This window comes from Ambystoma mexicanum, chromosome 4p, assembly GCF_040938575.1.
Source record: "Ambystoma mexicanum isolate Mex_15411 chromosome 4p, UKY_AmexF1_1, whole genome shotgun sequence".
NCBI classification, from domain to species: Eukaryota; Metazoa; Chordata; class Amphibia; order Caudata; family Ambystomatidae; genus Ambystoma; species Ambystoma mexicanum.
The window spans coordinates 607,762,291-607,784,767 of NC_090927.1; the positions used below are offsets into that span (position 1 = coordinate 607,762,291).

Here is a 22,477-nt window from a genome sequence, read left to right on the forward strand (position 1 = left end):
GAGAGCGTTAACCTTTGGGGGTCTACAGGAGAGGAGAAGAGGAAAGAGATAGGGACACCCCAATAACCCCATTTCATTAACCCCATATTTTCTATCTGCAGACATCTTACTCTACACGTCAGGCATACAGTGCACAGAGGTCCAGCCCAAAGAGCCAACCGGGTGCTACACATCACCTTTGAAGATACGGTAGTCGCCCAGTCAAGACCGGCGCCTCTGCGAGAATCAGGTGAGCGTTACAGATATTCCTTTGGGAGATGTGAGCAAAGCTTGGATGTTAGCTAAATGTTTATGGAAATGATTGCAAAGGTTTGTGAATTAGGAGGATTTGTTCATGGGAGAGAGCAGAAAGGGCATTTTTGTAGGATTGGTGATCCAGGATTTTCACCAGCATCTCTGTTCAGTGTTGACTTGTTTTGTGAGTCTGGATCTCGACGTTAATTAATGGTTTAGGACATGGGGGTGCAGAAAGGTGTGATTGCATGCAGGATTAGATTTTCTTTTTTTACAGAACAAACAATGCATAACAAGGTACGACTTATGCATATGACAGTTAAGGATCAACGTGGTGTTCTTGCTGATCTGTGAGCACACCTTCCCAGGCGCCGGTGTGGAGAGTCTGTGGGAGAGCATACTAGATCTTAGTGTTCTTAAATGCCATCCAGTTGGTCCCTATCTTCCCATTTCCCCCATATCTTCGTGAATTTTCAGGGATTACCCCTGGCTCTATAGACCCTTCTTTCCAGGCCCATACAGTGGTCCATTTCCCCCACCCATTGGTTTGGGGCGCTCCGCTGAACCCCAAGCGGCTGCTATCAGTCTTTTAATCGGCCCTAGGGCTACGGCCAGAAAGGTTTTCTCAATGCTGTTAGTCTGTGCTTTCCCATATTCCCAATAGTGCCCGTTTGGGTTCCAAGGGGATTGGGGCCCTCATTATGGACAGTTCCCGGATGCATTGGCCCAGTAGGTTTTAATTTGTGAGCATTCCCAGAGTGTGTGGTAGAACGTGCCTCCTTCCCGTACTGCATCTGAGGCAGGCAGGCATTATCGATCCTCCCCGATCTAGTGAGCATTGTGCGAGAGTAATATACCCTGTGGAGGATTTTAAATTGTATCTGTCGCAGCCGTGACGCTATTCCGACCTCTCTTGGGAACATCGAGGCCTCTACTCACTCTTCAGGTTCGATCCTACCCAAGTTCTGTTCCCACTTGCCCTGCAGGTTGTTGAGGTCTTCGGCCCCGAACACCATAAGTACCTGATATAAAACAAAGGGAGTCTTAAGTGCATAGGAAAGGCATGCTCAATGGAAAATAGGGGAGAAAAGACAGGAAGAGGAGTCTTCACATAATCGTTAAGGGGCAAGATGATCTGCTTGAATTTCCTTTTGGTTTTTGAAAAGTGGAGAGGATGAGTGGAAGGACTGATAAGTTAAAGTTAATAGATTAATCAGCAGGTGAGGACAATGGAGGAGAGCAAATTACAGAGTAAGAGAAGGTCAGGAGACTTCCCACCAGAGTGGTTAGGCTAGTCATAGAGGAGTCATGTTATAGGCGGGTTGCTGCGGAAGGCTTGGGAAGGTGCAAGTGTCCCAACATGACCAATGGGTATGTCGATAGGAAGTGACTAAAGGAGAAGGTTCTGGTCAGGTGGTCGATGGAGAGTCAGAACAGTGAAAGTAGTAGTAGGGATGTGTTGACGAGTGGCATATCCTAAGTATTAGGAGGTAGCGTCAGATGGAAAGTGAGTGGTGAGAGCCTTAAGGCACCCCACTTGACCACCATTTATCTTGTCGGGGAGCGTGGGAAAAGGTTGCATTCAGTTTGGAAAGCTGCTAGTGCAAAAGAGTAATAAGGGGAGCTCCAGGTTTCTGGAATAGCAAGAAGGTGAAAGTTGTTGGCGATAAGAGTTTTAAGTGGTCAGTAATGCAGGAAGAATATTGTACATCAATCTTAAGAAACCAGGGTTGATTTTCCACGCCATCAACAGACACGTTTATTTTTTCTATGGGCAGTATGACATTTGTTGTAGACCAGAACAAGCAAGGAGAGCCTTGTGTGCTATTCTATGTCTCTTACCAGGCCAGGTTTGAGAGTATATGATATTGTAAACAACTTTTTCTGGTCTCTACCCATCTAGTCTAAAAGAAATATGAATACAGATAGCATCATGCCCTTGGGAGCTGATACAGTGTTTCCACTTGAATATTTTGAATTTGTCAACAAGTGCAATTCTTAACCCCCTCTTAAGGCCCATGATAGGAATATGGGCCAAAGCTGGCAAGGGGATGCCTTTCATATGGACTAAACAAGCTGGGTTATTTTATGGGAATTTGTCAAAGCGGCACAATGCGCCCAAAGTAATTGTTTAACAGTTGGAAATTGAGCGATTTTCTGAAGATTTAGTTATGGACGTGGTTGAGATTCTATGATTTGCCTTCAATGAAACATTACTGTTCTTCTTATAAAACATGCCATTTGTTACCTACTTGGCAGTTGGATATTATGATAGACAATTCTACACTATCTTTCTGCCATCCTAATGGCTAGACCTCATTCCATAAAATAAAAGCTGTTAGCAGTCATTCCTAGTTTCACATTTACTATTTTCATTTTACGATCCTGCTGACCTGTGAAATTTCTTCTGAACCTGGCTTCTTGCAAACAATTGTGACATTGGTCTCATGTCATGTACAGTCTGTTTTGACGGCCATCACTTTTGTCAGAAGTATGTGATTCAAGATTTATCATCCAATCGCCTCATATAATTGTTAATAGGTATGTGCTTGTATCCCTTGCAATTGCTTCTGTATTAACTTTCGTTCTGAAATGTTTAAGAGTAGTAGTAAAAGGGGATAGCCTTTCCATGTTAAATTTTAACAGGTGGCCCTCCCCCATTTCTGAACTTAGCCCTGCCTCTTTTGCTTAGTCCCGCCACTTTGATACAAATTTAATATAAACTTGATGTACATTTTATTGAAATGTAATGAATCCCACACTTTTTGATCAACCCCCAACATTTTTTTGTATCTAAAATGTATATATAAAATGTAGTATACATTTTTATTACAGGGCCTGCAGTAGCGGCCCTGCAGTTATGGTTAAGTTGCTCAACTCATAGAGCACTTTTTGGGCGGCTTATAATTTTGCTCCCCCTGGATGAATCCTTACCAAACCCTGCAAACAAAGTATATGACCCACTCTGAATCTTTATGGCAAGTATGGTGAGGTTTCGTTAAGGGGAGGCAAAGGTATAGGGGGTGTACCAAAATGTTTTTTTTTTCCATAGCCGCAATGGAAACACATTTTTGCTCACACCTACAGCCCAAACCGCTGGACGGATTTTCACCAAATTTGCAGCAGAAGTGGCGGCTTGGGCCCAGAAGAGTGCTTTTGTAAATTTGGTGTAAATCTGTCCGGTAGTTCTCGTTAAAACAGGCAAAATGTAGGTAAAAACAATAAGTGATATCTGGGTCCGCTCCACAGACCCATTTCCCTGTTCACTCCGCAGACGGGACTCTGATTGGTCCGGAGGGCAGCATGATGTCCGCAGACACCCAACGCGCCCGCTGATTGGTTGGTGAAAAATGTGGTGTGTCATATTTTTCTGAAACACCCGCCATGTTCTATCCACGTAAAGCTCTGACTGTTTGCGGATAGCGCAGAGGGGAACAGGCCTGGGAAACATGTTTTAAGTCATTTAGTGTTGGGAAGGGTGGGGAAGTGAAAGTAAGTTGATTTGGGACTATTTGTTTAGGTGGAAGAAGAGCGTGCGGGGCACGGCTGTCTGCAGAATACTGCGGTGTCCGCTCTTTGGCGGGTGGCTTATGTGGTGACTGCAGGCAGGCTTTTATTGGGGTAGGGTAGTGGAATGTAGATGATATGAGAAGGTTTCCATAGGTTAAAAAAAGGCCATGTTCCAGAGAATCTAGGAACTGGCACAACTACCACAGAATAATACGGCCATGCAACCAAGAATGCTGCCACAACCATTGCAGTAATAAGTGTTTGGTGGGCAGTTGGAGAAACACGTTTGTGGTTATTTGGTGACTACAAGAGGGCTTGTTAGAGTAGAGGAGTGGAATCTAGATGATATGGTGATATTGCCATTGGTGAAAAATAGGATTGGTAGTGTATTTTGATGTCTGCAGATGGTGTTGAAATTGGGAAATTAAGGGCAATTTGTGGTGTGTTGGTTGTGGCCAGTGGCCAGATTCTTGGGTGCATGGCCGTAATGTGCACTATTGGTTGCATTTCTTTTTTTAACATTGTCTCATTGAATAGTGTACAGCTTGCTAAGGTTGGCATTAAGGACATACATTTTACATTTTGGTTTGCTAATTGTTCCATGACATCAGGAGCAGATGTGTTATGCCCATATGGCTCATGGATGAGTCTAAGATAGATTGTGCATCTTTAGAAAGAATTCCAGTCATAATGCCCTGTTCTCTGTATTGGAAATGATGCCAGAGATTTACATTTCCTATGCTGCCAAGTGTGTTGTGGCACTGTTTGTGTCATAAGGTTATAAAAATAGGTTCACCTTTCACAGGTGTTAATTGTAGGAGATCTCCAAAAACAAGGAGGTGTTTTCCTCCAAAGAGTTCTTCATAGTCCGTTTTAAGGACTTCTTGTAATCTGAGGTGAATTAAAGCCAACATTAGGTTGAAGACCATGCTCACCTCATCTCTTAGGAGCATTTTCATTTGTTTCAGAATTCTGTGTAGTTCAATAGCAGCTTCTGTTGATAGTTTGTATTATTCTAATTTGTTTTGGTGTTCTACTGGAAGGAGCGGTAGTCGTGTTAAGTTGCACATCCTATGTTGTAGGCAGCTAAAACTATAGGGGCTGTTAAAACAGCTGAAAGCTTGTTGTTAACTTTTGGGGGAATTGGCTGATAATTTTTATTAAGAATTATTTGCCGGAACCAGCTTCACCACTTAGGAGTACAGGTTACTACTTTTGACGTCTATAAGTTTTACTTTCATGCTGCAAACCATGTTCAATTTCTTTAGTCACTTCTAAGAAAATGCTAAGTTGCTCATCATTGATTTGTGATTGCAGCAGTGGCAGGTTTTCTTCTGATTGATCATATTGATACATGGTGTTTTCTACTTCAGTCATGGCTAATTCTGCTTCATTTACTATGAATGGGTCTCTAAGTGGTTCTTGGCATCCTGTAAAAGAAGGTTGACTGCCCCCTGGAGTCTTCATTTAGTTGTGCTTGAACTTCTTCCTCTTGTTGGCGTTCATTGTACAACATGTTTTTGTATTGCATGAAATTGACATTTTTTATACTGCTTTTATTTGCATTGAATGCAGCTTCAAATGAGTTACGGGTGCCCAATAAATCTTCTTTTCTCCATGGATTAAAAAGTTGGAGTACGGACATGTAGTAAAGTTCTCCATGTTGAGGAGTTTTAAATGATGACTTTAAATGATTAATTAGGCTGGGTTTGGTAAGTTTGACGAGGCTGCCTTCACAAGTTTTCTTTATTTTCCACTTTTTTCATCTGGTTTAACATTATTCTTGTAGGAGAACATTTGGGCTATGCGGTATAGGCACATGTTTTCCAAAGCACTACTTCTGTTTCGGGTAGTATGTGTATAATAGTTTTTCAAAATTTCCTGGCTGTTGGGATCGTTTTTGGTTATTGTTTCTATGTCTTGGTACGATTTCAGCACGCTTTTTTCTGGATGCAGCAGGTCCAAGGCTTTGACAGACTTTGTTTAGATTTGCCATATAAGGCTGTGCCTGTTAAACTGTCTGCAGCTTCGTAGCATCCACAGTCTCTATGGGAGAGCATTTTTATGCCAAAGCTGTACAATATTTGTGATAGTGTTTTGTCAGATATGTCATGTCATCCCAGAGGTCTTTTAGCTGTTTTCTTAGCTTTGGTTAGGTAGGCTGAGACATATCTTGCAACAGCAGTGGAATTGTCTGCAATATATTGTATATCTATGTTTGCATTCCACAAGAGGGCAATGATTGCATTGTAAAGATTGATGTACTTTGAAGCTTTGTTTCTTTTAATGCAGTATTTGTTTTAAGGTGTGTTGCCTTTCACACTGTGTCAACAGAAGACATGAAGCTGTTGACTTGACCTTTTGCTGAAACTGGTCTAGGGAAACCAAAGCAGCTTTTTATATAATATTTACCTTTGTTTTTATATCTGTCTGCAATATTTGCCACACTTATGTATTTGGAAGGGTAATATTTGTGTATGTAGCTCACTATGTGTGCATCCTGAAGGGATTTCGCAAGTTACATATTTGTGAATAAACTGAAAAACAGTGGCATCACTGTCATCACCAAATTTAGGAGCATCTTTGATCCACAAAAGCACGTGGATGTGTAGCGCTCCTCTAGATTGATATTCTTCTCTCCAAAAGAAGTTTTCCACTTCTCTGAGGGGAGGAATGGTTTTGTTACAGATGAAGTGCAGCATGGCAATAAAGCGGTGGTGAACGTATCTTGATACATGTACATGGTCAAGAGAGCAGAGTTTTTATGTCTATCCCTTCTTTGTTTTGGTTTGCTATGCGTAGGAAGTCGTGCAAGTCGTCCCAGTCGTCCCATGCATATTCTGCACAACTCAATGACAAACCATATGGGTGGGCCAAAGTTCCGTAGCATCCACCGTACATCAGCGTGACGTCGCAACCAGTACTCTTTTGTACCATGCATGTTTACAAAGAGATTTGTGATACTTGCCTGCAAAACTTTTTTCAATGTGTGTTCAACTCTGTATCATGGAGTTGCTAGTTCATTTTCAAACAGGAGGTGGAATATGTATTCAAAGTTTTGTCTGAATCTGGGGGCTTCAGAAAACTTTTGTGAAGAGCGGTATTCTGATGCTGTTATTTGTGTGCATCTTATATTCCCCCTTTTCCTGTCAGAAACAGTAGAGGAAAGGCTGTTGCTTCTACCCTTTTTTCCCATATGCTGATTGGAGATCCTTGACGCATTTGATATGTTTCTAGTGTATCGTGTAGTGGGTGAATTGTATACTGGTCTAAAATATTGGAAGCTGCAATAGGATCTACATGTTCAAATTGGCCAGTTGGTGAGGAATCCTGAATTATTTTGGTGGTTTCCCTTAGGGTTTTGTTCAATGTTTATTTCTTTGTGGTACTCATTGTTCTCTTTAAGATATTGTAGTGCTTATCTAACGTTGTTTGTCTGCTGGTTGTTGCCAAACCTTTTTTGTCTTTCGTTGGTACACCATTCACTAGGATAATCACAGATTGATCTATTGGCCCTTGCACTCCTAGAGTGTCATTTTCTTTAAGATCTAATGGCAGATAAACAGATTTGCCACAAATGCCTTTCAGTAATTCAGGAGGCAGCAATGTGGCTGTTTTGGGTTCAAGGTGTATTATAGCTTATTTGGATCGGAATGCTCTCATACACAGACCTCCAGATAAGGTGCGTACCCGGCCTATTTACACATGAAAATCTTGTAAATACGATGGATTGATTATTTTCCAGTGTACATTTAAATACAGGTTTAGAGCAGAGGGCAGTGCAAAGGTCAGGTGACATGACAGAAACCAGAAAGCTTATTTTGATTTTTGTCTGCATGGATGTAAGTGCAAGCCATGAATAAAAGCCTCTGAAACAGAATCTATTTCTCTGAAGCCTTTCAAAAAAAGAAAGGGCACACTGTGATAAAAGGAAGGGTTTATTTCTATCCAGCTTCTGCTCTGTTACTGTTCATGGAGCAAACAGAAGCACTGTGCATATTTATTTTCCTAGCATTTCGGGATTGTAAAATTAATAAAATGGAAAATTAAGTTGCAATTGAGAATTAATATTTTGTAACAAATTATGTTTTTTTTTCCCCAGTTAAAGCAAACCAGTATTGCACAATTGCATTTTTCAGAGTTTCTGTACTGTGTGCAGAGGCAGATCATTTATACACTTCTTAATTGAATTTACACTCTAATTATAAAAACTGTGTAAAATGATGACTATGCACGGTCTAGTTTACATCCATTCAACCTTGCAATCAATGGGGTACAATACTTTAAAGGTTCAGTGACAGTAGACTCTTTGCTCAAGGGTGAGTGATTGTCATTACACCAATCACAGGTGTTCTAGCCTCTCAAATCTTCAAGACTACAATTAAAACATCGAAAACCTGACACTCCAGGAAGTGCAAGCACTGTTCAAAAACAAATGAAAGTTACCTTTGTAATTGAAATAGAAACTCAGCAAAATCGGTCCCTGTAATAATCCAGATAGGTATTTAACTTTATGTAGCGCTTCATACATGGTTCGTCCAACATCTAGGCACTGTGATTATTATACCTACCTGTCGATGCTCAGTTAACCGACCTCTGAAGGATGTTAGCCAATAAGATAGCTCAGCCGTCAAGCACTCGTTGCTGTGATCTGTAGGTTGCAGGTTCGAATCCCGGCAAGGCCAACTCAGCCTTTCATGCTTTGAAGGTTGATAAAGGAGTACCAACTTTAATTTGGTGATAATTGTGATAAATATAAACTATGTACAGCGCTTTACCAAACTCGCTATATAAATAACCATTTGACCTTGAGATAAGATATAGAATTGAGCATGGAGCCCTTGTCTCTCTGCACTGTTGTATTGTAACATTGGCATACCATTAGGTATTAATAGCTCCAGGAAATTAGGACTTTCATTAAACATCAAAGGACAATTCTGCTATCGGACCTCAAAACACACAATACAGTTCATGCTTGCGTTACTATGTAATTGGCTAGGTTTTTGTGTTTTCAACATTTAAATATATACAGGAGAGATGAAATGACCAGAAACAATGAAAGGTGTATCCTGTCACAATGCAGAAAGCTGCTGCATACTAATGATTTCCATACAGTTTTTGCACACCTCGGCAGGATGTTGCATACATTTTACTCTCTTCCAAAGGAGAAAAGTAATTTGTACTCTTAAAATCACATTTACTCCCAAAGTTTAAAAATCAAAATCTTATCTGGAGCACTGCTCATACAAATTGTTGGAGAGGTTTTGGAAGTGGAAATATTTCCACGTTATTAGTGGTGGCCCTTGAAGGCATTTGGTTATTATCATGCTTTGTATTGCAGTATGTGCAAAGTATTGAGGGGTTAGTAATTTTGTATTTGTTTTCTGCTGTAAGATATAGAGCTAATTGGAACCATTGGGATTCCTCATTGTCTTCTTTTTCATGTTATATCTACAGTTTTGGTGCTCTTTTTATAAAAAAAAGTTCAGCAACAACAAGTAGAGTCAGAGGATCTTCCTGTTTTAGATACTTGACATTAAAGCAGACGCAACATTGCCAAACTATTAGTGTCGTCTTGAAAATTGATGTATGAATAAAATCTGCATCCCCATCCATCTCCGCGGTATCGCTACTTATCGTAAAGGGCTGTCTGAGAGAAAACCCAGCTCACTTGGTAGCAGAGGATGGTTAGATAAGAAGACTGGAACGGTTAAAGACGATCCTAAAGGAATTGGTTTAAGTTCCAATCGGAGCAGATTTTAGAGGGCGAAACGAGTCTTAAGGAAAAGATTGTGAATAGTATATGTGGCCGGTCAAGTTTGTCTGTTTTATGTGATTGAAAGGAGTGATGACGTCATAGTTGAAAGAAAACACTTTATGTAATAGAGAAGTGTGAAGTTGAGACTCGGAAATTGATTGTTTTTGAATTTGTATTTTAATTGTTTTTTAGCAAGATTTAAGTAAAAAATTGTGTTTTGACGGGATTGGAGCTTGTGACGATTGGTGCTAGCTCATATTGTATGTTGATTGAGACGTATTTAAAAATCTGCGATTCAAAATTGTTTGCAAAGTGAAAGGTTAAAAATGGAAGAGGTTCCTCCATTAATGCATCTTTGCAAGCAGCTGCCAAAACCCGCGCCCAAACTTTGACAGTACGGTGCAGAATGAGTTAAAGGAAGCGCAGATAAAATGTTTATGCCTTGGCCCCAAGGCGGATCATTATCGAAGGCAGTCCTGCAGCGTATGATAACATATTTGCATGCAGCATACACGGGAAAGAAGCTAGAAAAGCGCCTAGCAAGTTTAGAACTTTGGAAAATGTACTAACAAGAAAAGGAGGAGGAGCCGCCTTTAGGTTGGATACTCAATGTATGCAAAGAGGGGGGTGAAGAGCCTTTTTCTCTGCCCGCCCCGTCTGAAACGAAAGACGATGGGCTATACCCATTAAGGGAAATTAAAGCAGCGGCGGGCTATAGCAATCCCTTATGAGTCACCTACGCAAAGTAGTGACGAGGACCCAGAGAAAGATACTGAGAAAGATGTAACCTCCAAAGCCCCGAGCGACAAGGAGAGATGCGACAAGGAGAGAAGTGATAGAGCAAGCACATTTCTAGATATAAGGAGAGAAATAAGGATATGGCAAGTAGACTAGGATAAAACTGATGAGCTAGCGCTCTTTCAGAACGAATGGAAGGAAGGTCAGATTTTACTTAAACTTGATGGTAAAGGCATCGAGGATGTAAGACAAAGGGGAGATCAAGACAAACAAGACAGAAAAGACAAAGAGAAGAAGGATTGAAAGATGAAGAGCAAAAAGAAAAGCGACCAAGACAAGAACAGTTATATCAAGATGAACAAGCAAAAGAACAGGAGAGGGCAGAAGAGCAAAGAAAGCACGGCAATAGACAAAGAACGGCTGATGAGCAGGACAGGATAGAAAAAAATAATGAACAGGAAAGGAGAAAAGAATACAGAGACGAAGGCATGAGGAGATACTTAAGGGCATATGAACAAAGGGATATGAACACGAAAGAGGAAGACCAAGTAAGAGAGGAAGCGAGAAAGCGTAGAGAAGTCGATGACATGTAACCTAAAAGACTGAGCACGCGATCTCGAGTATTTGGAAAGGTAAGTAAGAAATCCTGATCCATTGGTAGAATGGGAAGATATAGAGCAATTTTTTCCCGAATATGAGTCGTTACCAGGCCAGTCTAGAGCATATCTAGAAGGCAAGTTTGACTCGAGAAGTATTGGGGAAGCGATCGATAAAGTATATCATGACATGAGGGCTCAGAAGGAAGCTCAGGGGAAAGGAAAAAATGATAGTCTCAAGAGCACTCAGTTGTATGACACAGAGGAAGCCTCAGGTAGCACGAGACATAAGGCCCTGTCTTTAGACAGACTACTTCTGAATAGAAAGGATGACGAGAGAAGTTGCACGAGTTGGGCACAGGAAGTGTCAGACGAAGAAAGTGAAACCTTCCAGGGGGATGAGAGAAGTAATGTATGTGGTCCAGAGGGATGGTCGCCTATGGATAAGGGAGTAAGATGGTCTGATTTAAAAATACCTATGTCTAAGGCATCAGAGCCACTGACAGTCAGACCGTCCGAGGGGGGGGGGCGAGTTTCCCGCCTTATGTAAGCAGGTTAAGATCATTGCCAGGCAGACGGCGATGTGGGAATATCATCCCAGCGGTGGATAGACAAATGAGAGATGAGAACGAATTTGGCGCGTCAGAGATCCCTTTGCTAGAAAAAGGAGGAACAAGGCCACAGTATATACCATGGCCTCATATGGACAGAGATAATCTAAGGTGTAAACTCCCGATTTTGACTTCTGGTGCTGGGAAACTGATACATGAACTAGAAGAGGACGGGAGGAAATATATTGGCTATAGAGGACATTAAAGGTCTTCAGATCGCCATGCTTGGTGATAGAGCTGACGATGTATGACACGGGCAGGCTATGCTAATGTGACTAGTCGGCACCGTGCATGATGGAGCGCCGTTTATCAATTCCAGAGCAGCAGTTTGGAAAGCGCTTTGAGTACTATATCCGGACACGTCCGATATGGGAGCTATAATGACAAACAATATGAAAGGAGAGGATCCTTTGCTTTTCATTCAAAATTTCCAAGATGCCTGGACACTTGAAACTCAGGAATCTTGGAGGAAATCTATTTCTGTGTTCTATCCTATATTATGCCAAGGACTGCCAGAGCAAGTGCAGAAATGGCTAAAGAAATTAGTGGGTATAGAAGCTAAACTGTGGTCGCAAATTCAGTTGACCATTGCACATTACTGCACACTTCTGCAGGAAAAGATTAGTAAAAAAGATGATACTCGAAAAGGCGAGGAGGCAAAATTGGTTCTGAAAAAACTGTTCAAGTATGCAATTGAAGGGGCAATGTTAACCAGTACAGACAGATCCAACTCACAATAGATAATGAACATTCCACAGGCGAATAAGCAAAGGCAGTTTGATCGAAGCAGCAATGGATATGCTCCACGAGGAAGGGGTTTCCAAGGAAGAGGTTGGCAAGGTAATCGAAGGAATTGGCAGCATAATAGGGGAGGTTTTAAAAGCAATCAAGGTCGGTTTCAAAATATGCAAAATGGGATGGCCACCGCCTATATGTTGAACGTGTGGAATGACAGGACATTTTGCTTGTACATGTAGAAGTCAAGGCATGGTACAGAATGATCAGTTTTCAAGAGGGGGGGGGGATGTCAAATCCACCTGCGTACTCGCAGCAGAATGGAGATGGGTTTGCACAAAATCAAACAGTGCAGCAGCAAGCGCTGAGAGTGCAGCAGGGCTTGCAACCACAGCAAATGACAGGTAGCCCACCGCAGGGACAATCGCAGCAGTCCCCTATGCAACTCCAACAGAGCACAGTTACATGACAGGTATCGAATATTAGTGTAGGAAGCGTTGCGGTTGATGGAGGAAATCTTTTTACAAATAATGGGACAAGGCTGTTTATGGAATAAGACAGCTCACTGGGGGACCTGATGTGTTCCATATTATCCGTGACACCAAACCCTCATGAGGAGCCAAGGATGGATGTCAGTATTGGAGGCAAAAAAATGTTATTAGTGGACACGGGTGCAACGCGCTCATGTATACGAGAGAGCAAATTTTCAATGTCTGGCAATGCCATGAATACTCAGGGATTCACAGGAGCTACGAGTCGTGATCCTTTCACCGAAGAACTACCAGTCTCTATAGGAAAATGTTACATGAATGTGCCGCTACTTTATTCGAGGCAAAAGCCTGTCAATATACGAGATCTGATGACTAAGTTAAATATGACGAACTCGTTCACTGATGAAGGCATAATATGCTCAACACCAACCAGGAATGCATTATTTAAACGTGTGCAAAATAATTATGCCATAGGCAGGACGAATGGCTATGAGAGCAATCCCATTAGAACCAGAGATTTTTCAATACAAGGTGCGCATATTGTTGTCCTGGCTGCCAGGAATAGCAGGCAAAACAATGCAAACTCCTGATGAGTTTTTGTTTAGATCAAAGATACCCATGTTTGAAGAAAAGGGACGAGTATTTCCCTTAATGATACAAGCAGCAATAGTGCGAGGAAAAATACCATTGCTTGATGGCTGTGATAATGAGGGCAGGCAATGGTGTGCAGTAATCACCATTGGAGAAAGCTACAGATTGACTGACGTCACGGATGAGGATCTGTTTGAAGATCACCCATCTGATGACGACGTAATATTTGAGATGAACATCACTTACTGGGTAAAAGCAATTAAGAGAAGTGCCTCAGAGAATGATGTTAGCACAGAAACACCCTGAATATTTTGATGAAGACATGGCGAAAGTGCCAGTCTCATTATGAACTACTGGCCCCTATGACGTAGGCCTACTAAAGGGGGTCGGGGAAGTGAAGATTAAATTAAAATCAGGAACAATTCTACCTCGAGCACGGCGATATCCCATGTCTCGAGAGGCACATGAAGACATTTTCAAGACCATTTCCACCATGATGGAGCAAGGCATCTTAGTGACGTCAGAGTCGCCATGTAATATGTCGGTTTATCCTATCAAAAAATGTAAGGGGGGACGTGGCGTTTAATACAAGATTTGAGGCCAATAAACCAAATTGTAGAGGCCGAGTTACCTTTAGTCCCAAACCAGTCTACAATTCTATGCAATATACCTGTTGATGCACGATATTTCACGGTGATTGACTTGAAAAATGCGTTTTTCTCAATCCCATTGCACAAAGACTCACAAGATTTGACTTTGTGTAACTTCAGACCAGTTCCCCTGAAAAGAAAGAAGCCCTTTGAGAAGTCCACGTGCCTTTTGGTTTTTCTAAAATGGCAAATAATGCGTGTTCAACAAATAACGTCAGAGCATCACATCAGTATGCTTGTGGCCTTCTCTATGTGAACGGGGCGGCTCCCAAACTTTGTTCGCACAGAAAATGACCTCTCATCACTGGGTCTAAGATTCCACTGTAATATGCAATGGGCTTTTGCCCCAACGTGGTTCTCTGCGTGAGCACTGCTGTCATAACAGTACCATCTGTATGCGAGAATAAAAAGAATTCCTCTGCATAATTGGGGATCCCTAAAACTGGAGCCGTGCAAATGGCTTTTTTCAATTCATCAAACCCTTCTTCCATTGCCTTGTCCACACGATTTTTTCTTGCGCTGCCTGTGCTTTCTTCAAGGCTTGTAAGAGAGGCCTTGTATATGGGCTGTAGTCGGAGATCCATGCTGTGACATAATTACATAGTCCCAAAAAACTCTGCATCTTTTTTATGGTGTGTGGTTTAGCTGTTTTTAAAATGGCCTCAGCTCTTTCAGGAGCAACTTTCTTTCCTTCATTTGAGATCAATTGCCCTATGTACAGCACTTATTGTTGACAATATTGTAACTTTTCCTTGTCAACCTTATATCCTTTGTCAGCAGATATAATCATCAGCTGAACAGAATCACGTCTGCACTCTTCCTCTGTGGTGCTGCAAACTAAAATGTCATCTACGTATTACAGCACAACGCTTTCTAAGGCAATATTGCTCAAGTCCATCTGGAGGACTATTAAAAATCGATGGGAACTCTCAGTACCCCTGTGGCAGCCGTGTGCTTTTCAGGCGAACTTGTCTTGTACCGAACCTAATGGAGCATATCGCATTTTTTATGGTAAACTGTATAGTTTGTCAACAGTTCACGGCTGGGCGTACACTGCGCACAGTTAGGGGGGAGTCATTCTGAGACCTAATGGCCCTTTCCAGCACTTGAATATCGACTATGTTGACATGATACTAGCATGTAATGGATACAGATATTTATTGTGGTGTGTCCTTTCTCAAGATGGATAGAGGCAGGTCCATGTACGCGCCCAGACTCCACTTGTGCAACCAAATTTCTAGTACGGTAAGTATTTCCTAGATGGGGAGTCTGTGAAGTCATGAGGTCAGATAATAGTCCTCATTTTGTTAACATAGTGTCAGATCAGCTTGTTGCACAGGTTTTCTTCAGCTTATCTGCAAGGAAATGGGATCTGTGAGAGGTTCAACGGCTTGCTTAAGGAAAGGATAGCCAAGTTGAAGCTTTCGCTGAAGAAAGGGTGGTCGCATTACCTACCACTGGCATTATCTGCATTAAGGAACCAACCAGGTTCTGACCACCATCTAAAGCCTCACGAAATTGTGACAGGAAGGTGAATGTGAACACCACTAATGCCTCCATCCCGAGTTAGAAGTGATGCTCAGCCGACATTAGAAGTACTAGGATTGGAATTGCAAAACTATTTGAACTGTATGACTTCCAGTATTTGTCATTTCAGGACAGTTGCAGAGACAAGGGTGTAGGGCAGTATACAACACAGAAGGAGATGCTCCAACAATCCAACCTCTGGAATTTCGTCTTCCCCAACTTTTCCCCAGAGATGTGGTCCTAGTGCGTAACCACACAAGGAAAAAGTGGGACGAGCCCCGTTTCAACAGTCCCTTTGTGGTTGAGGATGTAACGCTGTCTTCTATCAAGTTGCAGGGCAAGCGCGCTTGGATCTTCCTGGGGGACGTAAAGATCTACTCTGGAGAAACTACACTGGCTACAACCCTCAGCGAAGAAGCTGCAATCATCAGGGAAGAACCACAGCACGTGCAGATGAAATCTATGACGAGGAAGGAGGACTCAGAACCTGACAAGTGGAAAGATTAAAGAACATTTTAATTGGACTGTGGCTTGACTTTGGACACTCCCTTTCGAGCTATTCATAAAAGGGTCAAAGAAAATATTCGAACACTGTGCATCTTAGTTGCAGAGTTAAGGGAAGATCTGCATTCTTAAAACCACAGAAGCTTATTGACTTTGGATTGAGTCATGCTTAAGGCCTTAAGGAAAGTGATGCAAGTTTATTGATTTTGGACTCAGGCATATTTAAAGCCTTGATAAGAAGAGGAGTATGCCAGACTCTGATCGTGGATACAGCAATTGGAAGAGGGTACAATACCCCAATTCATTCCACACTGAGTTCTTGTTTGGATCTACTTATGGTGTTACCCAGTGATGACCTTTCTAGGAACATACGTATTTTGAGTTGGTGTTGCATTCTTATCCTTCACTGGTGGGGAGAACTTGCCGCATTCCAGCTTCATTCGAGATCCTGACAATGAGAAAATTATAAGAAGATTGCTCATAGTATCACTGAACAATTCTTGAAGTTACCAGAGTACAGTGAAGATAATACAAATGCCCTTCTCAGCCGACGCAGCACATAGACTAGTCAGTGTGGTGTTCTTTCGTCTAATTGAGAAATACCTGCATCTTGTTGGAAGACACACTGATGTGGTAATCTTTCTGAGAGATCCAAGAAACACCGCAAATTTAAATGTGATCTTGGAGGGAATTATAATCCAAGTGAGCATCTATTCTGAAAGAGCAGTGTAGAAACTTTCCTCTGAGGGACAGATCGAGAAAGTGTATAAAGGACAAACTTTGTTCATGCTGACAGGGAAGCCACATGTCGTCTTGACTGAAACATATTTGAGGCATCGATTGGGAGCTGATCTATGAAGTAGAGCTCATATAGACTTAGAGGTAATTTTTCTTCACAATAAAGGAACATTTACATCTCGATTGGTGGAAAAACTGGTTCCAGACATAACAAAGTCGTTCTTAGCATCCAGTTAGCAGACGGTTCATCGAGGAGTTGTTACTGGATCAAGACAGCAGCTTTCAGAAACAATCTACAATGCAGAACCATTAAAATACGTTTTTCCTTCCTTAGCATCAAATGATCGCAATGGGAATTTTAACGGCAACGTGTTGCCCCACGAGAACAGACGCACACATTGTCCGAGAAGTAAATGTTGTAAGGTGACATATCTTTGTGTCATCTACACTTGCATTGTGTTTATACTCCTATTGCTTTCATTGACTTGAGAACTGCATTTTACATAGGTGCAAATGGAGCTAAGACTCCTTTGTATCTTCCTGAGCATAAGGAAGATGTACGTGTGACAACTACAAAACAGCCTAGACCCTACATAGTTATTCCTGTCCCAAGAAAAGATGGTAGGATACCCGAGCTTGAAATGGAAGTTGTTAGTAATCAGTCACACCGAACACTTGTTCCAGAAAATGCATTTAAATGCCGGAGACGGGGTCGGTGGATCAGGCAAAGTAAGGAGTTAATAGAGGTTGGGCCTACCCAATCAATGCATGCCAATGCACCTGGTCCAGTGACAAGTGACCCACTAACAAGTCCCAGAGGAAAATCCCAGATGAAGATTGAGACATCTTTGTACCTAAAGGATTCACTGAGAGAATAAAACTTGCTGAGAAGAAGAGACCTGCTGAACTTTCTTCTACACAGGGAACCTGGATGGATGTTCCTATAATTAAGCCAACCACAAGGAGTTATGTCGATACATTTAAAGACATAGTCATAGAAAACTACATGAATAGTTTGAGAACCAAAAGAAGCACCCAAGAAGATAATTATGAACTAAATGATAACCTGCACATCACACTTGGGAAATAACATATGGTACCAACACATGAAAGAAGTTGGAAGGACGACGTCAAACGAAGAATGCTTTGTATGTGCACTCCTGCCATACAGCTTGGGTTAATCTAAGATCTTCATAGCTATTGAAATAGATGTCTTAACTGCACACTGCATTGTGCACCTAACTTTCTGTAGTCCAAGAGGCCAGTTTTTGGGTCAGACCGCCTCTCTCAAATGGGCAACTGAATGGACAGATCCAGATGAAGATGGCTATATCCAAGAAATAAAGACAAGAAACAACGCCAAGACTAAGAATCTTGTGATTAGATACGAGAAACCTGGAGTAAAAGGTACTGGAATAAGAAGAGAATTAAATAAAAAACGGAAAGTTCCAGGAAAATCTGCAGAAGAAATTTGTAGATGGAAAAAGAGAGGCCAGAAGCAGATTTGGGGAACTGTCCTATCACCAGATGGCTGGGAAGAAGGAGTAGTGATCTGCAGAGACTGAGTAATAATGGGTCACTACCAACCAACAATCGAGAATGCACAAATGTTGTGTAAACCATTATGGCCAAAACTTGCTAAAGTACTGACCTGGGTCGAAGACAGAGGAGGACCCCTGCAGATAGTAACATTGGAGAGTTCTAAACTGTGCTTCAGGAACAATGGTACAAGAAAAATGGGGGAGAATCAGAACTGTGGGCAAGTCTTCGATGCACCCGGAATGAATATCAGGACAGCAGTAATCCTGGATCATTATTGGGCTTGTGGATCCAAGGCCTACATCAGACTGCCTAAAGATTGGGGAGGAATCTGCACATTAGTAAATGTCCATGTTCCTGCATTGGTGATTCCTAAAGGTGACCTGAACATTAATAGTTTCCTGAAAGCAGATGCTCATCTGAGGAAGAAGAGATCTGTGGAGCTGATAGAGGATGAAGAGAGAAACCTACTTTTCAGCAAAATCAATAGAAGCTTTTGACTCTATCCCATATGAACAGACTGTTAAGCCAGACTTCTTCAGTGTTCACATTGATCTTCATGCCAAGGATCCAGGTTGGAGCAAATACCAAGTGGCTTCAGATCACCAGATGGGAATTGCTGCAGACAATGAACACTACCATAAAAGGATTCAATGCAATCGGAGAAGAACTGAGAGCCGTAAGACTGTTGACTCTCCAGAACAGATATGTCCTGGATAGGATCACAGCTATGGACGGAGGTGTTTGTGCAAAAATTGGAGAATCATGTTGCACTTTCATACCTTCTCACGATGACAAGAATGGTACATTGACGGAGGCCATAGACATACTGACAAAACTCCATGGCCAGATGATAGACGAAGTAAAAGACATTGCTGATGACAGCTGGTTTGGAAATCATTTCTCTTGGGTTCCACAATGGATGGCAGACATGTTCAAATTTCTAGGAGTCCTGTTAGTTAGTGATACTTGGATTCTGTGTGATCAAGATGATGATCTCACAGTGCAAGAAAACAGCAAAGAAAACGATAGGGATGAAAATCATGAATGATTGTTGAACCAGGGTGGAAGCCTGCACCTGAGGGAATGAAGTTCCTGTAGCCAAAGGACCATAAGAAGTATGTGGGAAGATGGATCTATTGCAGTCTAAGTGGATAGTGCATGCTCATGACATGGAACAAAGATGAGCATGTGAAATCAGCTGGATGCCTGAAGGGAGTCATACCAATATGGATCCCTAGGAAGCATCTCTTCAGACCAGGATGTCTAGATGAAAAAATGATGAGAATGGTCAATGAATCGCCCAGAGGGGGGAGTGTAGAGGAGGAGCCAAGTACCCCCACTCCAACTGCCCGCTTACATTACCTGAAAAGTATGAACCAAAGTATGTGACATATACAGAACAGTTAAACCAACAAAGAGAAGAGCGTGGACTCTGTGCAGGACCCATAAGAATGCCTATACCTAAGAGAATATGGGAGGTAATGTACCCATTAAGGAAACCATACCTGCATACAAGACAATATGATGGCCATTTAAACGAGATTCCTGAAGAAGCAGAGAAACTGAAAGGCAAAGATGAATGGTGATGTCCTACAAAATCGAATTGACACCCATAGAAGAGATAAACAGACCAGAGGATGCAGACGATTTATAAACCATAAAGAAAGTATCAAGGATAAGTGACATCTTGGGATCAAGGTGAAGAAACGTATGCCACAGACCTGATGTAGATATTAGTTTAAACGTGTATAGATGCAATGAAACGCAAGCAGCAAAGCAATCGTGAAGCTAGCCAAGTTGCTAATCCCATAGGAAGAGCACTTTTTGGGTGGCTTATAACTTCGCTCTCCCTGGACGAATCCTCACCAAACTTTGCAAAAAAAGTATATGGCCCACTCTGAATCGTTTTGCAAAGTTTGGTGAGGTTTGGTCTAGGGGGGGGCAAAGTTATAGGGGGGGTCCCACATTTTTTTTCCCATAGACTGAATGGGGAAAAAACTTTGCGCACGCCTACAGCCCAAACCGCTGGATGCATTTTCACCAAATTTGTAGCAGGAGCAGCAGCTTTGTCCCGAAAGCGTGCTTTTGTAAATTTGGTGAAAATCCATCAAGTAGTTGTTTTAGAAAACGATCAAAAAGTAGGTCTAAAATAATTTGTGATCTCTGTCCGCTCCGCGGACACACTTCCCTGTTCGCTCGGCAGGGTGGGACACCAATTGGCTAATCGGCTCTCGTCATGTCCGCGGACAAGTGACGCGTTCGCTGATTGGATGGTAAAGAGCGTGAAGTGTCAGATTGTTTCCGATGCGCCTGCCATCTTGGATCCGCCGACAGCGCGGTGGTGAACAGAGGCGAAATGCAGTTTTGGGGAGTGTTTTGGTGTGCAAGAGTGCTTGGGGAGGTTTGGGGAGTAAGAGATGGGTCAAATACTGGGCCTCATTACGACCCAGGCGGAGGACCATGGTGCTATTAGCACCATGGTCCATGCCGGTGTCCGCCATGGCGGAATGGGGAATTACCACCCCATTCCGAGGTTGGCCGGGCGGTAATTCCCCATGCCGCCATGGCCCTTCCCCATTCCCATTTTTGCCCCATAGGGCTCAATGGGAATGGGGAAGGCGCCAAGTACGGTGCCGCAAATTGTGGCACCGTACTTAGCACCAAGGTCCCTTTGCGGGTCCCTACTTTAACGGCTGGTAAAACCAGCCGTTAAGGTCGGGTCCCGGAAAGGGACTTCGTAATTAGGTGCTAATAGGTTAACGGCGCCACAGCCTTTTACGGCGCCGTTAACACATTAGCGCCTGGGTCGTAATGAGGCCCACTGTGTTTGTTTAGGTGGCAGGTGCTACTGATGTATTTGCCATGCCCGCGCTGTCCGGGATTTCTGTAATTAGTGAAAATGAGGGGTGTCCTAAGGACAGTATTCCCGTCCGTGCTGCCCGCAGGCAAGTTGAAACTGTTCTAAGGACACGCGCGGTGTCCGCGGACATAGAAATTGCCCATATGCCACAGTTAAAATGTTTGATTCTATGGGTGTGATATGCTGCGGTGGTTGGCCGAAAGCCATGCACCCAAGACCGAAGTTATAAGACACCATGGGTGGCTTGTAACTTCGCTCTCCCTGGATGAATTTTCACCAAACTTTGCAAAAAGTGTGATCTGGGTGGGCCCATATAGACAGTTAAAATGTTTGATTCTATGGGTGTGATCTATAGGTGTGATATGCTACAGTGGTTGTGGCCAGAGCCTAGACAGACCCTCCAGGATTTTGCGGCATGAAATGGCAAATTTGGCGGCACAAACCTCTATGGCAGCATTTTTGCAGCACAATTTTTATTGAATGGAGGGTGCAAGATTGGTACATTGCAGGAAAGACGCTGTGTGCAAGGCCTCAAGAGAGCCAGGTTGTCAATATATGTATCTTTTATCAAATAGGAAGAGTCCTAGATGTCTCTGGCTTGGCAGAACAGTGTTTGTTTTGGCTACATTTTTTAGTTTAATGTGCATGCCTATTTAATATTAGTAAGGTTAATAATCATTATCAGTTGTAATGCTGAAAATATTCCCCTTCTATGTTCCCCAATCCCGCAAACACCCACATACCTCTCTCACCCAACACACCTCACACGCCTCACCAATTCCCCATCACAACTTGTATTTTTGAACCTCATGCTCAGTCATACACATACTCACATGCTCTGTCACACTGCCAAGTCACAATTTGCGCTTTCTCGTCCCTGCCAATCTCCAAATCGTACTCCCAACTCACACCGTACGCTCCCAAATTCCTTCTGTAGTATACAGTCCTTCATTCTTGCATGCTACTTCTGCATCTTTCATCCTTTCTCCCATTCTATCACACACTTCCCTCATCCTTTCTCCGAATCTGCAGTCCACTGCTACCCCTGAGCCCACGTTCCTTCCACTTTCTGTACCTCCGCTCTCTGATTTCTGGCGCACCACCCCACTGCTTCCGCTCTGCTCTCTTGCCCACTGCTTCCCCCTCTGACCCACTGCTTTCCCTCTGATCTCCCTTCGCTTTCTTGCCTACCACGCCACAGCTCACCCATCACTCCCCTCTCACTCCTTTCTCGCAGATATTGTGACCATTTTTCTATTTTTGTAGAAAACTGTAGATTTTGTTCTAAAAAAATGGGGCATCTAAAAATAGAGCAGAAGATGTGCTGTTTTTAGATAACCATTTTTGGAAATGAGCAGGCTACCTTAATCTCAAAGGTGACCTGCGCATTTC

General features: G+C 42.5%; 1 protein-coding gene across 2 annotated transcripts in view; it reads left to right on the plus strand.

Annotated features, from left to right (window-relative positions):
* ZNF451 (zinc finger protein 451) overlaps positions 1-22,477 on the plus strand; it is a 1,463,718-nt gene that overhangs the window by 763,820 nt on the left and 677,421 nt on the right. The gene's annotated exons all lie outside the window — the stretch shown is intronic.